Consider the following 21,506-nt stretch of genomic DNA (forward strand, 5'->3'; position numbering starts at 1 on the left):
TTGAAAGGACTAGGAGCTCCTGAATTCAAATGTGAAGCCGAGGAAGATCCTATTACTGCGGGCCTTTGGCTCAATGATGTGAAGATTCTGTTAGATGGACTCCACTGTTCTGATGTGGAGAAGTTAGATGGAGTGGTCTCCTTGCTTTGTAGACAAGCAAGAATCTGGTGGAAAAATATCACATTAAGGATGACTAGTGATCAAGTGACATGGTCCTTGTTTTTAGAAGAGTTTAAGCATAAGTATATTGGAGATCAGTTTATAAGGTAAATGAAGCAAGCGTTTATGAGTCTGAAGCAGTTGAATCGCATCGTATATGAATATGAGTGTGAGTTTAATAAGTTGAGTCATTTTGTTGCTGAGTTTATTCCAACGAAAAATGATACTTGTGAATGGTTTGTTGAGGGCTTGCGTCCAATGCTAAAAGAAATATTGATCATGTTGAACCTATCATCGTTTCAAGAGGTAGTCAATTATGCTAAAGCTCTAGAGAGAGCTCGGAATGAGAGGTTTGGAGAGCAGAAAGCTCAGATGTCTAAGAGAGTTGGTGCTTTGTTAAGAAAGGGGTAGAGATTCTGGTTTTCGATATCAGGCAAGGTCAAAGTCAGCTGCATCATTTGCTAGAGGACCAAATCAGGGGAGAGTTGGGCAGACTCAATCTGTAGGGTCTAGTATTAAGAGATCGAATCAGGGTCAGTCAAGACAGTGCTAGCTTTATGGAAAGAGCCATACATGAGTATGTCAATTAAGCTCCAGAACTTGTTTTCGATGTGGGGACACTGGACATTTTATCCGAGATTATCCATTGAAGCCTGGAGAATCTGCACAGGCGAAATGACTTGCTTCAGTATCTCAAAGTGGAAGAAATCAGTCTGAGTCCTCCACCCAACAGGAAGTACGCTCAACTGCTCGAGTGTACAACATAAAGACAAGCGATTAACGTAATGAACTGGAGATAATTACAGGTACTTTCCAATTGTATGATAAATGTGTTTTGGTATTGATTGATCTAGGTTTCACTTATTCATATATTAGTAGCAAGTTAGTGAAAGATTTGGGAATCCAATTAGAAGCGACAAGCAATGAGGTGATAGTGACTAACCCTTTAGGGCATAGTGCTCGGGTAAATCGGGTGTGTTAAAGGTGTCTCATAAAGATTCAAGGAATTGAATTCCCTGCTAATCTAATGGAATTACCCTTTGACGAATTTGAAGTGATATTGGGAATGGACTGGCTATATCGTTATTATGCTAATATTGATTGTAGATTGAAGAGGGTAACATTAATCAGTCTTGACGGAGTGGAAGTTATAGTGTTCAGTGAAAGATGGAATATATTGGTAAACATAATATCAGTTATGTCAGCAAAGAAGTTATTGTTACAGGGATGTCAGGATTTCATTGCTAATGTGCTGGATATTAGAACCAATGAGAAAGAGATTGAAGAAATTTCCATAGTCAGAGAGTTTCCAGATGTTTTTCCTGTAGAGTTTCCAGGTCTACCTCCAGATAGAGAGGTGAAATTTCAGATTGAGATAATGCCTGGAATAGTGCCCATTGCAATGGCACCATACAGAATGGCTCCAAAAGTGTTGCAGGAGTTAAAGATTCAGTTACAGGAATTGTTGGATAAAGGATTTATTAGACCAAGTGTATCACCCTTGGGAGCTCCAGTGTTATTTGTTAAGAAGAAAGATGGTTCCATGCGTCTCTGCATTGATTATAGGCAACTCAATAAGGTGACTATCAAGAACAAGTATCCCCTCCCTAGAATTGATGATTTGTTTGATCAGTTAAAGGGAGCTTCGGTCTTTTCCAAGATCGATTTGCGCTCTGGTTATCATTAATTGAAGGTTCAGGAAAAAGATATCCCAAAAATGGCTTTTAGAACAAGTATGGTCATTATGAGTTCGTTGTTATGTCGTTTGGGGTAACGAATGCACCTGCTGCGTTTATGGATCTCATGAATAGAATATTTCAACCCTATTTGGATCAGTTCATAGTCATTTTCATTGATGATATATTGGTGTATTCAAAATCCAATGAAGAACATAGTGCATATTTGAGGGTAGGTTTGCAAACTCTAAAAGATAAGAAGCTATATGTCAAATTGTCTAAATGTAAGTTTTGGTTAAATAAAGTAGCATTTCTTGGGCATGTGATTTCTACAGAGGGAATTCGATTCGATCCCCAAAAGATAAAAGCCATTTTAGAATAGGAAATTCCAAATTATGTGTCTGAAGTGCGGAGTTTTCTGGGTCTTGTGGGTTATTATCAAAGGTTTGTTAATAACTTTTCGATGATAGCTTTGCCTTTGACTGAGTTGATAAGGAAAGATGTATCATTTGTTTGGACTCTTGAATGTCAAGAAAGTTTTGAAACGTTGAAGAAAATTTTGACAGAAGCTCCAGTATTGGTTTAACCTGAATCTGGCAAGAACTATATGGTTTATAGCGACGCGTCTCATAAGGATTTGGGATGTGTGTTGATGTAAGAGGGCAAGGTGGTGGCTTATTCTTTGAGACAATTGAAACCTCATGAAAAGAACTATCCAATATACGATCTAGAGTTGGCTGCAGTAGTGTTTGCCTTGAAGATTTGGCGTCACTACTTATATGGTGAACGTTGCTATTTATATACCGATCATAAGAGCTTGAAGTATTTGATGAATCAGAAATAGTTGAACTTAAGACAAAGGATATGGGTAAAATTTCTAAAAGACTATGATGTGATAATTGATTTCCACCCTGGAAAAACAAACGTGGTAGCTGATGCTTTAAGTCAAAAAAACATTTGCAGTTTTACGAGCTTTAGATGCAAAATTGTCATTGAAGGGAGATGGAGCTCTATATGCAGAATTAAAGATTAGGTCCATGTTTTTGGATCAAAACAAAGAGTTGCAGGGCAAAGATGAAAAGTGTTTGAAGAAAATGGAGCAAGTAAATAGTAAAGAAAGTAAAGATTTTAAGGTTAAGCCATATGGAAATTCGTATTGTAAATGGAGACTTATGATTCCTGAGGATGAGGAATTGAAAAAGTATTTGTTAATGGAAGCCCATTGTAGTCCGATGACTATGCATCCAGGTGGGAACAAGACGTATATAGATCTTAAGAGTCAGTATTGGTGGCCGGGAATGAAAAGAGACATTACAAAATTTGTGTCTAAATGTTTGACGTGTCAGCAAGTTAAAGCTGAACATCACGTTCCTTTAGGATTGTTGCAACCAATCTCTATTCCTCAGTGGAAATGGGAGAATGTGACGATGGACTTTGTGATGGGGTTACCTCTAATTCTGAATAAAAGAGATTCGAATTGGGTGATAATTGATCGATTGACCAAGTCAACACATTTCATTACTGTTCGAGCTAATTTTTCTATGGAAAAGTATGTTGAATTGTATATTAGAGAGATTGTTTGATTGCATGGTGTGCCTATTTCGATAGTTTCTGACAGAGATTCTCGATTTACATCGAGATTTTGGAAATCTTTACATGGAGCACTAGGAACTCGATTGAATTTCAGTACAGTCTTTTATCCTCAGACAGATGGACAGTCTGAGAGAACTATTCAAATTTTGGAAGATATGCTGAGAGCATGTGTAATTGAGTTCAAAGGATCTTGGGAGAAACATTTGCCACTTGCAGAATTCTCTTACAACAATAGCTATCAGTCCAGTATTAGGATGGCTCCATATAAGGCTTTATACGGAAGGAAATGTCGTACTCCATTAAACTTGTATGAACTCAAAGATCGGAGTGTTGTGGTCTGGATTTGATTCAAGATGTAGAAGAGAAAGTTCGGGAGATTCAACATAATCTCAAAGTGGCCTCCGATAGACAGAAATCGTATGCTGATCTAAAAAGAAAAGAAATTGAATTTCAAGTCGGAGATAAAGTATTCCTGAAAGTTTCTCCTTGGAATAAAGTGCTATGTTTTGGTCGGAAAGGAAAACTTAGTCCCCGGTTTATTGGACCTTATGAGGTTTTTAAAAGAGTGGGACCAGTGGCATATCAATTAGTTTGCCACCAGAAATAGAAAAGATTCATAATGTTTTCCACGTTTCGATGCTTTGAAGATATAGATCTGATCCTTCTCATATTGTTGCACCAAAAGAGATAGAAGTTCAAAATGACTTGACCTATGAGGAAGAACCGGTGCAAATCTTAACATATGAAGTGAAACAGTTAAGAAATAAAGTGATTTTGTTGGTTAATGTGTTATGGAGAAATCACAAAGTTGAAGAAGCAACATGGGAGCGTGAAGAGGATATGCGTAAACAATACCCTCGGCTCTTTGTGCAGTGAAAATTCGAGGACGAATTTTCATAAGGGGGAGAGATTTGTAACATCCCAAGAATCATGTTAGTGACCAAATTGTAATATTTTGAAACTTTGTGTGTAATTTAGCAAAGTTGGGAAAAGTTTAAGGAGTTAGGTAATTTTCCCAAAAATAATTTTATTTCATAAATGGATTTAATGAGTGACCAAATTATAAATTTGTAAAGTTTGGTGACCAAAGTATAAACTTTGAAAAGTTCAAGGACCAAAATGGTAATTTTAAAAAAGTTACAAATTGGTCACGAAAGCAAGAAAATAAATATATTATTTTCATATTTTTAAAATATTGGAAAATAATATTTAATGGTTTAATTCCATGTTTAATTTGGATTATTGGATTAAAGTGACAGACTTATAAGTTTTGGAAATTTCAAGGGCAAAATGGTAAAGTGGAAAAATATTTTGTTCAACTTTGACTTTGGAAGATGATAAGGTTTTTGTGGCTTGGTATTAATGTAAATATCAAGTTCATTAAGGGTAAGGTAGTATAGATATTTTGATTTCAAGGGTAAAGTGGTAATTTAACATTTAATGAATTTTTAATTCATTATTAATAAAGAAAGATGAAGAAATATCATATGAATTTCTTCATCTTCCAGCAGAAAAGACACGAGTTCTCCAAAAGGTAAGAAAACATTTTGTTTTCAATTTTTGAGCCAATTCTTTTGGAATTCGAGTTATGTCGTGAAATAGGAAAGTGGTCAACGCGAAAAACGCTATCATTTGGTACCAATATTTCTTTCCAATCTTGTTGGATTTCAAAGATCCAAAATTTAAGGGTTTGTGTTCATGATAGGATTCATTTTCAAGCTTGATTTATGGTTAAAGCATGTTCAGTCTTTCTAGAAATTATTCTTTGAAAATTCAGACATGATGTATTTGAGTGAGAAAAATTATGGAAAAATTATGGAAAAATTATATAAGGTCTGGAAGTGATGTAGAAAATATTATACAAGCCTTAGAAATCTTGGGGACCATTATATACTTTTTGAAAAGTTAGGGGACCAATTTGGTAATTTTGAAAAGTTATGAATGGTTGTATAATTGTCTAATACTTGATGTACTATGTTGTAAATTGTTGTTTTAGGATTGAAATGAGCATTTAGATGGGAAATATGACCATTTTGGAAGTTTGAAAAGATTGGTGATTTAAATGCAACATTCACATAGTTGGGGTGCTTAAATATAATTGTACCTTTGTAAAAGTACTTGGTTGGTAATAATTTCAGTACTCAAATTTATGGTATTTAAAATTTAAGTGATAAAATGGTGAATGAACATTTTGTGTAAATTGGAAAAGTTGGTGCCAATATTAAAAGGAATTATTAAGTGTTAAGTATTTTGATAGAAAATGAGTTTCAAGTATATGATGGATTTTGTTTTGGGGATGTGTTTATGTTAGTACAATACTAACATATATATATATCATTATGAGATTGTGATTTGTACAGATTGTGATTGATTTGTGACTAAGACAAGTCAAGTATAAAAGGATTGTTGTGGATTATATTGAGGAACATCTTTTGGATATATAAAGTGTCAAGGTGAGTGTAAATTTAATTGTATTTATGTTATCAAACAAACATTGGCTTGTGATGAGACAATGACGGAGTTACTATGGTAAGAAGTGACTCCTAAAATGTTATTTGATTTGTGATTGATGTGACTCTTATGTGTGCATGAGTACATGAAAATGGGTATATGTTTCATATGTTATTATATTTGACATGATCTACATGATTACATGTATAAGTTTATATGTTATTCTATGTGCTATGTGATGAATATATGAACAAGATATGACATACGTGTTTACATGAACACATGAGAAATGATATAAGCTATATGATACGATCTATGTGATTACATGCACATGTGATATATGTTACATGATATAAACCTATGTGATATGGGTTATATGACAAGAATGTTATACAAGGATCTATGAGATCATTCAAGAATGTTACACAATGATCTACGAGATCATACAAGAATGATACAAGTGATGTGAACAGAAATAAATGGTAAAGCCCATAGTATGTGATATGAGAGCTTAGGGTATAATTGGCATGCCAAGAGTCAAGGGTTTTATGTGGTCCTTCGGGATATATATGTAATCCTTTGGAACATACATGCGATTCTTCAGGACACATATTTGGTTATTTGGAATATATATGTGATTCTTAAGGAGTAGTCCTCCAGGACATACAAGAAGTCCTTCGGGACATACAAGAGTATATAGTTCTATGTGGTCCTTTGGGATATATATGTAATCCTTTGGAACATATATGTGGTTCTTCGGGACACATATTTGGTCCTTTGGAATACATATATGATTTTTAAGGAGTGGACCTTCGGGACATATACGAGATCCTTCGGGATAATTTTACATGCCCTTAGTAGGATCGTATACGAGCTGTGGTGACATCATATGTGCACAACTTCAATGCACTCACATATCTTTATTTCTCAAAAGTATACATGGGCTATTACATTGACTATTAAAGAGATAACATAAATACATTGTATGTGATATATATGCTTTGTTATATGAAATATATTACAATATTTATATGTGATACTGTGTATATTACTGAGTGAAATGTATTACATGATAATGATATTGATGTTGAGAATGATAGAGATCATGATAATTATATTGATGTTGATTATGATGACATATGTGCATGTATGCATTTTGTTATATGAAAAGTTTTATGCTTTCTATTATATGCTTTATATGCCTCACTAAGTCAAAGACTTAGCGTGTGATTGTTTCACACGTAGGATCAAAGAAGTTGGAAGAGCAAGGATAGACATCTGAGACAACATAGCTTTATCCGAGATCAGATCAGAAGAAATTTTATAGTATGTTCTCTTTCTTATATTAAATAGTGTTGGCATGTAACTAAAGTTTTAAATTGTTTATGCGCTAATAAGTTTTATAAACTGTTTTGAGATAATTTATGTAAATTATTCAGTTGTATTTGGTGAAAGTTTAAAATTATTCATTATTTTGTAGAAGTAAATGTTTTAAAAAGTCAATGTGACACCTCGGATTCGTATCCGGGTTGGGTACGGGTTGGGGGTGTTACACCAACGCACTATCTTGAGCTACAAAATCATCATACGCTTCATTGGGAAGAAGACTGTCATCTTTATCAATAACCATTTCAGGTGGAGATTGCATACCACCAGTAAGAAGACGCTCAAGACGATGGTTGCGAACAGTAAGTAAAACTTGTTGTTTCCATAACAAGAAATTCGTTTCATCCAATACCACATTGATCTTTTTGTTAGTAAACATCGAAGAAACAACACTCAGCAGTACAACAATCAAGAAATCGCAAGAAGAAAGCTTATACAAGCAGAAGTATCATACCAGTATCACTAAACTATCCAAATTACCGAACAACACCTGTTGCACAGGAACACTGTGATGAACCAAAGGCAATCATCTAGAGTTACGCAACGAAGGATGCAGAAGCTCCAAAATCTATTGCGATTGATACCCTGTTAGAATAGCAATTACATTTCAAGAATGTATATCAAGAGGCATATTCTTTACTGATCTATAGCATTGCTTTTATACAAGAATTACACAGCAATCTAAGGTTTCTATCAACTACTCATAACAGCTATACAACAACTTCCTAACTGCATAACTACCTATACACGTCAGCAATGTCTTCATCATTCAACAGAAGCTATAACCATAGATACAACCATCAGCTAGATTAAAAATCAACTTACATAACAATGGTCTAAAAATTTCATCGAAACTAATAACTTGTGCAGCCATTGAGATTGAAAACACTATAGTTGTAGAAAAAAGTGATTTTCTAAGAGAAATCAAGCTTTTCAAACTTCCCACCAAATGAGAATAGAGGGAAACACCTACAATAAAACAAGAATCCAGTCGATGCCACTTCTCTGAACAAGACCGTTGGAAGATGAATTGAGAATTAATTAAAATAGAGAGGCAACTTATTTATGTGGAGCCAAGGAGCAGTCACTCCTCAAAAATAGCAAAGAGGATTCAAGAATTAGCAATATGAAAAACCTTGTACAGCCATTAACTTTGATATGAATTGAGTTACTAGGTTGTAGTTTCAATGATATTGGGACTGAATAAAGAAGAAGTCCGAAAATAACTCCTAAGGCAAATATTAATAATATGGAACAAGAGAAGAAGAAGGAATGTCAAACGGATAAGTTGAGCCCTTTTTGGGTTGATGTCATGGAAAGTGGGTTAAATTTAGGGGAATAAGAGAGCTTGTTGAAGGAAAATTAGTTAATAGTCGAGTCAGAGATGATTCTCATGTAGATTCAATGGAGGATATGATAGCTATTAGTAATAGGGCTTTAGAAGATTTATATTATATGGGTTTTAAAAAACCTAATTTAGCCCAGTCAAAATCTTTAGAAATTGAATTTGAATAGGACATTTTGGGGGAACAGATATATGCAAGACTAAGGCTTAGATTGTTTTCACTGTACAACCTCTTCAAACCTCTTATGTCTGCGTCGCGCAGACCACGCGCAGACATTAGGCTTCGCAGACCGTTTGTTTTTTAGAAGACAGAAGCTCTTCTAACGTCTGCGTGAGCTATTCTTGCACGAGCTATTCTTGGTGCAGACATGGTTTTATTTCTTCAAAGGTCTTCAAACCTCTTCAAGAACAATTATAAAATATGGTTATTTATTAAAATAATTTTAAATAATTTAATAAGGTTATTTATTATAAAATAATTTATTATAAAATAACTTATTATAAAATAATTTATTATAAATATGGATTGATTTATTTTAAAATAATTTATTTTAAATAATTTATTAGTATGGATTGATTTATTTTAAAATATGGATTGATTTATTTTAAATAATTTATTAGCATGGATTAATTTATTTTAAAATATGAATTGATTTATTTTAAATAATTTATTAGTATGGATTGATTTATTTTAAAATATGAATTGAGTTATTATTGTAGTTGTATGGATTGATTTATTTTAAATAATTTATTAGTATGGATTGATTTATTTTAAAATATGGATTGATTTATTTTAAATAATTTATTAGTATAGATTGATTTATTTTAAAATATGGATTGATTTATGATTGTAGTTGTATGGATTGATTTATTTTAAAATATGGATTGATTTATTTTAAATAATTTATTATGGATTGATTTATTTTAAACAATTTATTAGTATAGATTGATTTATTTTAAAATATGGATTGATTTATTATTGTAGTTGTATGGATTGATTTATTTTAAATAATCTTTTAGTATGGATTGATTTATTTTAAAATATGGATTGATTTATTTTAAATAATTTATTAGTATGGATTGATTTATTTTAAATTATGGATTGATTTATTATTGTAGTTGTATGGATTGATTTATTTTAAAATATGGATTGATTTATTTTAAATAATTTATTATTTTAGTTGTATGGATTATTTAAATTTCAGTATTGTAATTATTTAATTCTCAGTATTGCAAAACTCTTTTAAGTTTAAAAAATCAGTTTATTTATATTTCAGTTCATTTTAGCAGTCTGTAGACGTTAAAAAACAAACAGTTTTCTTCTTGCAGACTGCAGACTTTTGGTCCACCTCTTCTGCTGCAGATGCCTGCAGATGTGGTCCGCAAACTGTAGACCTTTTACCTCTGCAAAAACAAACACCACCTAAATGGAAAGAAGGATTGGGCGGCAAGTTCAGATATATTAAATAATAAACCAAAAATAGGTGTGGAAGAAAATAGGGGTGAAGTTAAGGGTTGTCTCAGAAAGACGGACTAATATACGACGTTACAGGAAACATAATAAGATACTTAAAAAAGTCAGTTTAGCGCTACCGGAAATGTTGAGTAATAATAATATTGTAGGTGGAAAACATGAAGAAATATTTAAAAAAATTGGCAACTGGCAAACTTACCTTATCGATAGGTATCGATGCCTTACATAGAAGTATCGATACATAACAATATAACATGTTGAAGTTTGACAAAACTAGTTTCAATTTGACAAAACCGGTAGATATACCGGAATTGTTGAAATTTGTATCGATAATTTTCTAAGTATATGCACCAAAGTATCGGTACTTTAGGAATTTAAAATAATTGCAATAATAGTGCCTAGAAACTATCGATACCTTAGAAACATGTATCGATACATGACAATATAACATGTTAAATTTGACAAAATCGATTTCAATGTGACAAAACCAATAAAGCGCTACCAGATATATTGAAGGTAAATTTAGCTTATCAGTAGGCATCGATACTTACATACATGTATTGATACATAACAATATAATAGGTTGAAGTTTGACAAAACCGGTTTCAATTTGACAAAACCGATAGAGATACCAGAATTGTTGAAATTTGTATCGATACTTTTCTAAGTATATGCACCAAAGTATCAGTACTTTAGGAATTTAAAATAATTGCAATAATAGCGCCTTGAAAGTATTGACACCTTAGAAACATGTATCGATACAAGACAATATAACATGTTAAAATTTGACAAAATCAGTTTCAATATTACAAAACCGGTAAAGTGATATCATATATGTTGAAGGTATCGATACCTTTATAAGTATATGTATCATAGTATCGGTACTTCAGGAATTGAAAAGAAAAGAAAAAAATGAAAACGTATCGAAAGTATCGATACCTTAAACATATCGGGACTTGGGTAATTGTATAAATTAAATATAAATAATATATCTGGTTAAAATATCAAAGGCATAGCTACATTTTCTACGAAAATAGATAGAAGACTGATGTAGTAATCAAAATCGAAGAGTATTAGTTGTTGCGAAATAGAAGCAATGCATTTTTGAAAGCGTAGTTGTTTGTTTGTTGCTGCAGTCGAATCGAAAAGTACGTTGTCAAAACCCTAGTTTTTTAGTATTAGAGTAATCAAAAATAGGGGATAGATGTATGGGTTTGGGGTTTTCGAAGTAAAGAAGCATTTGGGATAAATTACAGGTAGAAAGTGATATTCTAGGTAGAAAATAAAAATTGATACTTTTATATAATATTATAGGTAGAAAATGATATTGTAGGTTGTAGAAAAGTATCGATATTTTCCTGAGACAACCCCAGATACTTGTAGTAGAGAGTATTCACATTCCTTTAAAGGAAACCCTAGTTTTTTTTATTACAATAATTAGAAATAGGGATTAGAGTTTATGGGTTTAGGGTTTTCAAAGTAAAGAAGAATTTGGAACCGATTATAGTTAGAAAGTGATATTCTAAGTAGAAAATAAATATCGATACTTTTATATAATATTATAAGTAGAAAATGATATTGTAGGTTGTATAAATGTACATAGGTCTGTAAATGAACTGAACGTTCAGTGAACCGTGCAGCAGGAAGTTCGTTTATGTTCATTTATTTATTAAATAAATAAATAAACGAACATGAACAAGATTTTGCGTTCGTTTAACTAAATGAACGAACACGAACAAAGGGCTCGTTCATTCATTTACGTTCGTGAACATTCGATTATATGTTCGTTCATTTATGTTCGTTTATGTTCGTTCATTTATGTTCAAACAGAGGGCAAGTTGAATATGTTACGAAGATTATTGAAGTTGTTTGGATTTCAAGAAGATTGTTTTGTTGAACAAATTAACTTTAAGACTTTATTACGTTCATATAGCTTATTTATGATTTATGTATGTTTTTTTTTCGTATTCAAACAAATTAACCCTAAAGTTACAGGTTTTATTAATGAATTTTAAGTTGCTATTCTTGTTGTTTACTTTTTTTACATTCATTTGTTGTGTTTGAATAAGTTTGTTTTTTGTGTTTGTGTTGTTCGTTTATTGTGTTTGTTTATTATGTTTGTTTATAAACGTTCGTTTATGTTCGTTTATGTTCGTTTATCATTTAAATGAACGAACATGAACAAGCTATATTCCTTAATGAACGAACATGAACAAAAAAAATTTGTTCGTTTATGTTCGTGTTTTTTATGTTCGTTTATTTATTAAATGAACGAACATGAACATACCTCCTTTCGTGTGCGTTTGGTTCGTTTACAGGCCTAAATGTACAGATACTTGCAGTAAAGAGTATTCTCATTCCTTTGAAGGAAACCGTTTTACTATAAGATTAGTTATCGATACTTGTATATTGAATAAATTGTATGTAACTTGTATTTGATTTGATTTGAGCTAATTTAATGCTTGACTGTTTATAAAACTGATATATGAAGGAAAAATGAAGTTAATGGATCTTGGAATTGTTGCTCGTGAAGATGACATTGAAATGGAGTCCGAGAGTATCAACAATGAAGTAAATCGAAAGCAACCACTGGGTGGATATATGTACTTCTAGTAAGTATCAATGTATTTGTGTAATTATTGTTGAAATGATAATTGGATTAAAGTATTTAAGTACTTTAAATTGATTACTAATTTTAAATGTTGATAGTATGACTGAAATCCAAAGGATGAAGGAAGCTGGTAATTACAACATCGGTTCGGTATGTAAAATGAAATTGACATTGAGTATTATTTAGCATTAATGTATTGATTAAGAAATGTTTATGCTTAATTTCAGGTGAAACATGAGGTGTTGGAGATGTGGAAGTCGATGACTGATGCTGAGAAGGAACCTATGTGACATGGTCCAAAAAGGATAGATAACAATATAAAGCTTGGAGGAAAGCACATGAAAAGAAGGTAATCATTAAACTTGTAAATACTGTGATAAACGATATATAAGAACACTAACATTATATATTTTTTTAAAAATGTAGGAAGTGTCGACAAGGTGTAGCATCAAAAGACTGAACTCCATAATTGAAGACCTAAGGAGAACAATAAAGTTCATGTGCTAGAAGAAATAGGGTTTAGATCTTTGATCAAAGTGAGGGATCGACCAATTCGGAGGGTATTGCGTCGATCATTTATAGAGGAATTTAATGTACAAAAATGTAGAGTTAAATATGGTGATTATTCATTTTCTCTAGGGGTCTCATATATTGTAGTCATCTTGGGGCTATAAGATAAAGACAATAGTGTTGAAGAAGTCATTAAGACGAAGAACTGGAAAACACTTACGATGAAATATGATTTAAAGCCCAAGGTGGCATATACTTAAATCAGACAGAGCGGGGTTTTAGCTCATGTTATGATAATGCGTGTGTACGGTGTGTGATGAAAAGCGAAAAACAAACAATAACACAACACTCAAATCAATCCTCAAATTCCTTTTAAAATACACAATTAATATGAAAACACCAACAAACAAGTCAGTACAACTATTTAGTAGTTAATCAAATAAACAAAAAAAAAATTTAAAACTAAACAAGGGATCAAAAACCAAATTAGAATGAACTTATAATTTTCATTTTCAAAGACAATTAATTAATCAATTATTTGTCTGACTCTCTAAAAATATCCTCAGTGGAGTCGTCAAGCTGTCTAAATAATTTTTTTCTTTTAAATGGGATTTTAAAAACAAACCACATTTTTTAATTATCTCTTTATGATTAATTTTTTAATTAAAAAATTAATGTGATTTAAAAACTCTTGTTTCGAAAATTTTGGGATTCCCTTTAAATAAAATAAAATACGGTTCGAGGAGTCGCCACCAATCTTTGATTAGGGTGTGATTGGGCACCCAAAAATGTTTTGTCATTTTAAATAAAAATTAATTTTAATTAAAACGATAAATTTATGGTATGCGTTACCAAAATTAGAATTCGGGAGTCGATTACGCGTGGGGAATGATTAGCACCCCCATAGTGCCCTAAATCGATACCTAGTCGATTAATTAATTGTCTTTGCATTGAAATTTACAAGTTCGAATTTTAATTTGGCCTATGATACCATAAAATAACACTTTATGAATTTTAAAATGAAACCTAATAATATTTAATTATTTCCTAACTAGAAGAAACGACCCATCATAACTTGAGGCAATCAATTCTTACTCCAATCGAAATAAAAATATATTATAGTTCCATCGTAATATTCAAATGCACAAAATCAAATTAAATTAAAAATTATCAATCATTTTTAGAAATAAGAAGAATATTCGATTATTTAAAAATGTCGATGTCGGACCTTAGATAAGTTCTAACAATATTTCTCGAAGAATTTAAATGAACGAATATTTCTTATTATCTCATTCCCAATTTTAAGTGAGGAATCATTTTCTTTGGGTTCATTGTTGGGATACATTTTCAGTTTAAAATCATTGGAAGTGGCTCTCTAATAAGTTAAGACAAACACCTCATAACGATTTTAAAATGAAAGGGTATTACACTTAATCCAATTATTTGATATGGGTCGAGTTATGCTCGTGAAGATATTATACAATATTGAATGAAGTATACGTGCAAATATACCTATGTTTTAACAAACAAGTAAATTCATGCTATTTTATACATTAAACAAGTAAATGTAAATTAAAGACAATAAGACATTATGAACTACCATTGCTTATTATTAAAAAAATTATATAGCATGTTCATGCATGTAATTACACATCATAAATTCGTTTTACAAGGTGCAAAATATGTGGTTACATACCATTAAACGTATACTATATGCACACTATTCATAATACATACATAAGATCCAGAAAGCAAATGTCTATATATGACACGCATTCATGAAAAATATATTGCCACTTAATATATAAAGAAAACTAAATTCTCATAACCTAGGCAGCACGCGAACCAAAGCTAAAATTCTCATTACATGAGCATATGTGTATGAATACAAGTAAATATATGGCACACGTTTGTGTCTAAACATGCATCAATAAATATAATAGGCCAGGAGCACAATCAGTACAAAATTCAATTAAACAAGCTATATGGACTAAAATGAAGCATGCAAAAACTTAAAGGCCAAATGTCTGAAACAACATAAATTAAAGAAAGTAATACTGGGGACTAGAATGAAATGCGTGTGAAATATAAAGACAAAATTATAAATTCGAAAAAGAAAGAAAAGTTGGATTTAAGGAAGAAAATGAATCAACACACAAACTACAATGGCCCGTGGAACCAATAAACCATACGTGAACGGAAGACCCTAGAACTTCCCCAAAACGATGCCGTCTTAGAGCGTTCATATATAACATTTAGGGTACGTTTGGTTCACGGAATGTAAGATTACCAGTGGGAATAAAAGATTACCAGGGAATAGGATTACTGGGAATGTTGTATTTTGTGTTTGGTTGGTTTAGCAGGAATGTAAGATTACCGTGTTTGGTCAAAGGAATAAAAGATTATTGAAATGTATATTTGACCAAATTGTCCTTATTATATATTTGTATAATATTACAAATTGTAAAATATTTATATATTTTCTTTAAAAAATTAAATTCATAATATTTATATAATTTTTTTACAAAATTAAAAATATAAAAAATGTTTAATGAAAGGGTAAAAAAAATTTAACCCCTAAACTTCATATAAAATTTTAATTATAGACTTTTTTTTGTAAATCTAAAATAATTTAAGGATAAATTTGTAATTTAACATTCGTAGAATTTTTATTATTCAATGACAGAAGAAGGATATTTTTGAAAAAAAATAAAAATTTAAGGGCATTTTAGTCCAAAACGCCGGTAATGTTACAATACTTAAGGGAAGGGAGGTAATGACATTCCCGGTAATATACCCAAAAAATCTACTATTAGTAATAAAACATTACCGGGAATGAGATTCTCGGCCAACCAAACATGGGAATGTGGGATTCCCATCCCATAGGAATCCCACATTCCTTGAACCAAACACCCCCTTAGGGTAAAAGAAAAAAACCCTAACCCCCACTTTACTTCTTATTCTTTCTCACACGGCCATTTTCTATCCCCCTAACACTCCTCTAATGCAGCCGCCAGTCCCAAGAACCACGCGATCGCCGCCGCCCACCGGGTTTCGGTGGTTGTTTCACTCTCCGAACCGACGCCTCGCTTCCCCTGAACTCTTCTCTTTTCTTCCTACCATCTGGCAAAGGAAGCCACCGTGGCTGCCGCCTGTAATCGACCCCGATGAGGGGTTAAACAAACCTCAACCGAACCTTTTTCGAAAACCCCAAATATCTAGACCTAGCTCTCTCCACTAGATCCCCCAAAAGCTACCCAAGACCTATCGACAAAATCCCAGAGGAGAAGAATGCTTACTTTCGGTGACTTAACGACGTCTGGATGGTGGGAGGCGGCAACGACATTCCAGATGCCCCTAACACCGATGATGGCTCAACAAACTAAGGTAAATGGTTTTCACACTCTCTCCTTATATCTTAGATTCGAAAAAAATGAAAAAAAAAATAGTTGTATTCAATACCTCTTGAAGATGGGTTGTTTTATACTTTGTGATTCGAAAGGAAAGAAAAAAATGACCAAGTCTTTGTATTGCTCTCTGTAAAAAACGAAGGGGGAGCCCCCTGTTTACAATCTATTCCCCCTTTACAAATGTTGCTCCCCTTTCTTTTTTACCGAGAGGATCCCCCCTTATGTATTGATTCCTTTTCTGTTTTCGTTACATGCGTTACTGGCATCTCTACGTGGCCAAGGAATCCCTTTTGTTTATTTTGTTTTTTGTTGTTGCAGTACATTCGAAACGGTTTGAGCAAGAACGGGACAGCTGGCCCTTGTGGAGGCTTCGGGTGGAGTTTAGCCGTTTGATCACTGACTGGATCCAACGGTTAGCACCGTGCAGCGTAGTAGAAAATAATCTTAAGGTTAACAAACCCTAACTCAAGCATAATCCGACCGTTGATCTAACAAGAGATCCAATGGTGCATGTTGGGTGGCGCTGGGAATGACCAAAATCTCTATCTGTGTTGGACTGCTGCTTCTTGGGCCTCTACTGGATTCATTTGTAATTATTTTGGGCCAGTAAAATAAAATATTTAATTAGTGCATTTTAAATTATATTATATATATATTCAATTTAATTGTTTATTATATATTTATTTATACATATATAATCATAATGGTGTATTCTCCTAATTAATAATATGAATACGCCTAAATAACTAATATATAAACCCAAACAAAATCTTAATGTGATCCCTAGACAAAACGAGCATCTACAATCCCTTACTGATAAAACACCCTAACCTATCATCCTTACCGTCGCACGCCAATGTATATTATCATGTCCCTAGCATACCATCCTTACCGTCGCACACCAATATATCATCACATCATCAAAGAAGACACACTGTTAACACATATTTTCATTATAATATTATGTAATGTTCATGTTTCCTATTTTCTGTTTTAAGTTCCTCTTCGGGGTTAATTCGGATTCTTTTTCGGAGGATAAGATCACCATCCTGTTTCACGTTTCTTGACTTGGGGTCGTTTACGGAGGTTCTATATTCCTCTTCAAAGGGTAAAGTCCACATCTTGTATAGTCGTAATAAAATGTAAGATTAAAAGAAACTTTTGTAATAGTGTATCGATGATGAAAAGGTGTGTTCATTTATTTTTCCGACTACTATGTTTATGCTATATGTCATGTATGATATATTTATGATTTTCTGTTGATACTTGTCTGCCTTAGATGACAGGCTGAGCTTTATAGCTCATTTTTTTTATCTTTTCCTTTTAGATTATCTGAGATCGGAGGTGCAGTCTCGATTTCAATCTAAGTATAAAATTATGGATTTTCCAAAATAATTTAATTATGGCATGTATTATATGTTTTTTTAAATTTTAGACAACTTAAACACTTGATATGTTTTCAAGGATCACTTCAGTGACTAGTGTAATCTCCATGATTTGATCATAAGGTGGTTCAATAAAAAAAATTTCTCTCCTTTGTAATTCACGTAAACTTTGCCTTTGTTATTTTTTTTTCAGGATGAAAATAAGACGGTAAACATCCCCTAATTCCTCTATTTGCTATATATTTGTTCCTTAATTTAAATAGTATTAAAAGCCTTTATTAAATCAACTTTATTCCAAACTTAATTCCCTAGCAAAACGGCAGAATAAGAAATGTTTGGCCTCTATTAACAATATAAAAGCCTGTAAATCATAGTTTAATTCCTGTAATCACCATTTTTTACTTGTATTATTTTATTATTAAAAGAGAGATTATAATATTGTAGTGGTTGGGATTACTAATACCCCAACCATCCCATGTAAAATCATTCACGCTTTGTCCCCAAAAATAGGAATGAAAGAGATTTTTTTTCTAACTTTTTCTCTCCTTCACTGCTTTCTTATCTAGCTTTCTCTTTTTGGTTTTTCGTGGGGGTTCAAGGGCAGAGGGAGTGACCACCGTTGAGCGGTGGTCGGCGTGCAATAGAGACCCTCTCACGGCTAGGAAACTCGGTTGTTGGTGGTCGGCGAAGGATAGGATGTTTCGACCGAGAGGTCTATGGTAGGAGGGTTGTTTTCGGGTTTCGGTTATGTGAGTGATGAGCAAGGGGTGATGGTCGTTTATGTCGTCTAGATCTTCACCGGCCGGTCGAAGATGATCGTGAGGGAGTGAGGGGGTCACAAGGTCTTGGTGGCCGGCGTTGGGGGTCGGTTTTACATCCCTCGGCGTTGTGAAGAGAAAGAATGGGAGAGGGGGATAACGGGAAAGGTTCTCGGCCGTTTAAGCCGTCTTTAGGGCTTCCTTTGGCCGTGGTTAAGGTCGCCGTGGTTGTAGGTCGGTCACCGGCCTGGTGGCTGGCGTGTGGGGGACCGTTGAGTGGTGGCCGAGTGAGGTTGTGAAGCTTACAAGCTTCTGCGTAATTTACGTGAAAGGGATAATATTTTTTGTGTATGGAAAATGAGTAAACCACTCACCATGTCCCCAGAGTCTAGCCTCTTTTTGTTTTGTGTTTCAGGGTTAAACCGCAGTCTAGATCCTCCAATTTCAGCATGTTTTACGTTTACGTCACTATCAGGGTAAAATCATCTTTAAGCTCCTCATATTTTAATTTCTTTTGTACTCTGGTCATTAACTTTTTTATTTATTTATAATATGTATATTAATTTTATTAATTTTCGAATTTAGTCCCTTTATTATGTTTATTCATTTTAGCCACTGTTTGGAGTTTATTTTTTATGTTATTATGATGTGGATGTGATATTTACAATTTATTTATTTTAGTCACTTTTTTATTTCTGATTTGATTACTACTTTTTTGTTTTATTATATTTTGGTCCCGTATTATACATCAATTTAATTTCAGTTCTTTAATTATTGCACTCTAATTTCTGTTTAATGTATTTTACTCCCATGAATATATATATGCATGTTTCATATTTTTATCATATTTGAATGCCTTATTTTGCTACCTTACATTGTGGTCCTTATGTTTATGATTTTATTTTATTAAAGCACTTATATTTGTGTGATAATTATTTTTGGGCCTTTGATTTTTATTGTGTTTATACTTTTACTATTTTAGTTTAAACTATCATTATCTAGCATGATTAATATAATTTGGATTAATTGCCTTAATTTCTTATATTGATCAAATCAAATTGTTTAATTTCGAATTCTTGGAAGAAGCTATAATATTCTTTTTATTTCAATTGAAAATAGAAATATTCGTCCTAAAATATTTTAGGGATTATTTTCTCTTCGATTAGAAATATTAGAATATTTTTTATTTCTCCTTAGAATTTTCCATTAAATAAAAATAGTATGGTTGAATCTAGAATAATAGGATCATAACTTAAATTTATATTCGAATTCTTAGATTTCCACTATTAGAGATAATTTATAATCGATAGGGTATCAATTTTGGGCGTTGTGAGAGTGTTTTTCCTTTTCTACACGTAATCGATCCTCGAGCCCCTTTTTTATTTCAAAAAGAATGAATCTCTGGTTACACGCAGACTGGTTTATCTTTTAAAATGATGTTTTCTTAAAAACTCTTTTAAAAGTATTTTTAGGTATTCGACCTACCTAACTCAAAATGTCGATGATGACTTCAAAACATTTCAAAATATTTTCAAAAGAAAACCCCCAAGTCGTACATAGTTTTCCTCCGCCCGGGCGGAAAACGGCGTCGACAATTCCAAATTGAATTCTCCTTTAAATTCCCTATAAACGGGAGCAACAAAAATAAATAACATACCGCCATGGGATTTACTGGTGCCTATTCCTGCTTGGCATATCCTAGTCAATAACCATATTTCAATGCATGACGGCATTCCTCTGTCATCGAAAAATTCTTTTTCGTCACCTTGAATTAGATATGTTTCATGGCCTTTACCAGCAATCACCTGCAACACAGTGGATGAAATTAGCAGGATCATGAACTAGTGGTATATACAGGTAATGTGCAACTCCTTTGTCACGAGGACTGCAGCTATAGAAGGTCCTTTGTAGGATCATAAAACCATGTATTTCCAAAACAACATAGAAGCAAGCAAACCAACTCCTACAAAAAAAAAATCCAAATTTCAGAAAAACTTACAATCATATCGCCTTCTTCACCCATTGCAATGGCATTACATATAGCCACCGCCTATTCTTATGCACAAAAAGTTGATGACCATTTGGTAGAGGTGGATGGTAATCATTTTCTTCATATTTCAAGTAATCCGGCATGGTCCGTCCCGCACCGGCTAACATGTCATCCAAGATGTCCACTGATTAAACATACAAAAATTAATTAGCCTCGTTTTTCTCAGCAACTAATGATGATTTTTACTGTATTTCTTTTACTTACATGGATCTTCATTCCTGGGATTATCAGATGTAAGAATCGTCACTTCACTTTTATCTGTTGATATTTTGGCCATAATCGGTCTTTTCTCTTTGTCCCTATTCCTCCACAACTAACTTCTCCCAAATGACATAAGTTAGAAAAACAGAACAAAAGATAATGAAATGATTTCATTTGAAGGAGTTAAAAAGAAAATCAAAAGTGAGAAGCATACCAGTAATAATCCTCTTCGGTGCAAGCTCCCTTACAAAATCAAGCAGACTAGAAACTGCATCAGGAGTGTGAGCATAGTCCACAATTACTCCAAATGGTTGCCCTTCATCTATTACCTCGCACCTGCCGGGAACAGCATCGACCTTTTCGATCCCTCTACCGATGTCCTCCAAGGGTGCCCCTAGTGCAATCCCAACAGCCACAGTTCCAAGAATATTATAGACATTATGCCTTCCAAGCAAACTAGATGAAATCTCCAATACCCCATGTGGTGTATTAACCAT

General features: G+C 32.9%; 1 long non-coding RNA gene across 1 annotated transcript; it reads right to left on the minus strand.

The window, feature by feature from the left end:
• Nucleotides 1–20,408: 20,408 nt before the first annotated feature.
• Nucleotides 20,409–21,117, minus strand: LOC120170987. Its single transcript, XR_005520833.1, has 3 exons — nt 21,013–21,117; nt 20,758–20,932; nt 20,409–20,563 (listed from the first exon to the last, which is right to left on the minus strand). It is a non-coding gene; the product is annotated as an uncharacterized LOC120170987 (long non-coding RNA).
• Nucleotides 21,118–21,506: the final 389 nt, after the last annotated feature.

The sequence above is a fragment of the Hibiscus syriacus genome, unplaced genomic scaffold (genome assembly GCF_006381635.1).
Source record: "Hibiscus syriacus cultivar Baekdansim isolate YM2019G1 unplaced genomic scaffold, ASM638163v2 tig00111806_pilon, whole genome shotgun sequence".
In the NCBI taxonomy this organism is placed as follows: Eukaryota; Viridiplantae; Streptophyta; class Magnoliopsida; order Malvales; family Malvaceae; genus Hibiscus; species Hibiscus syriacus.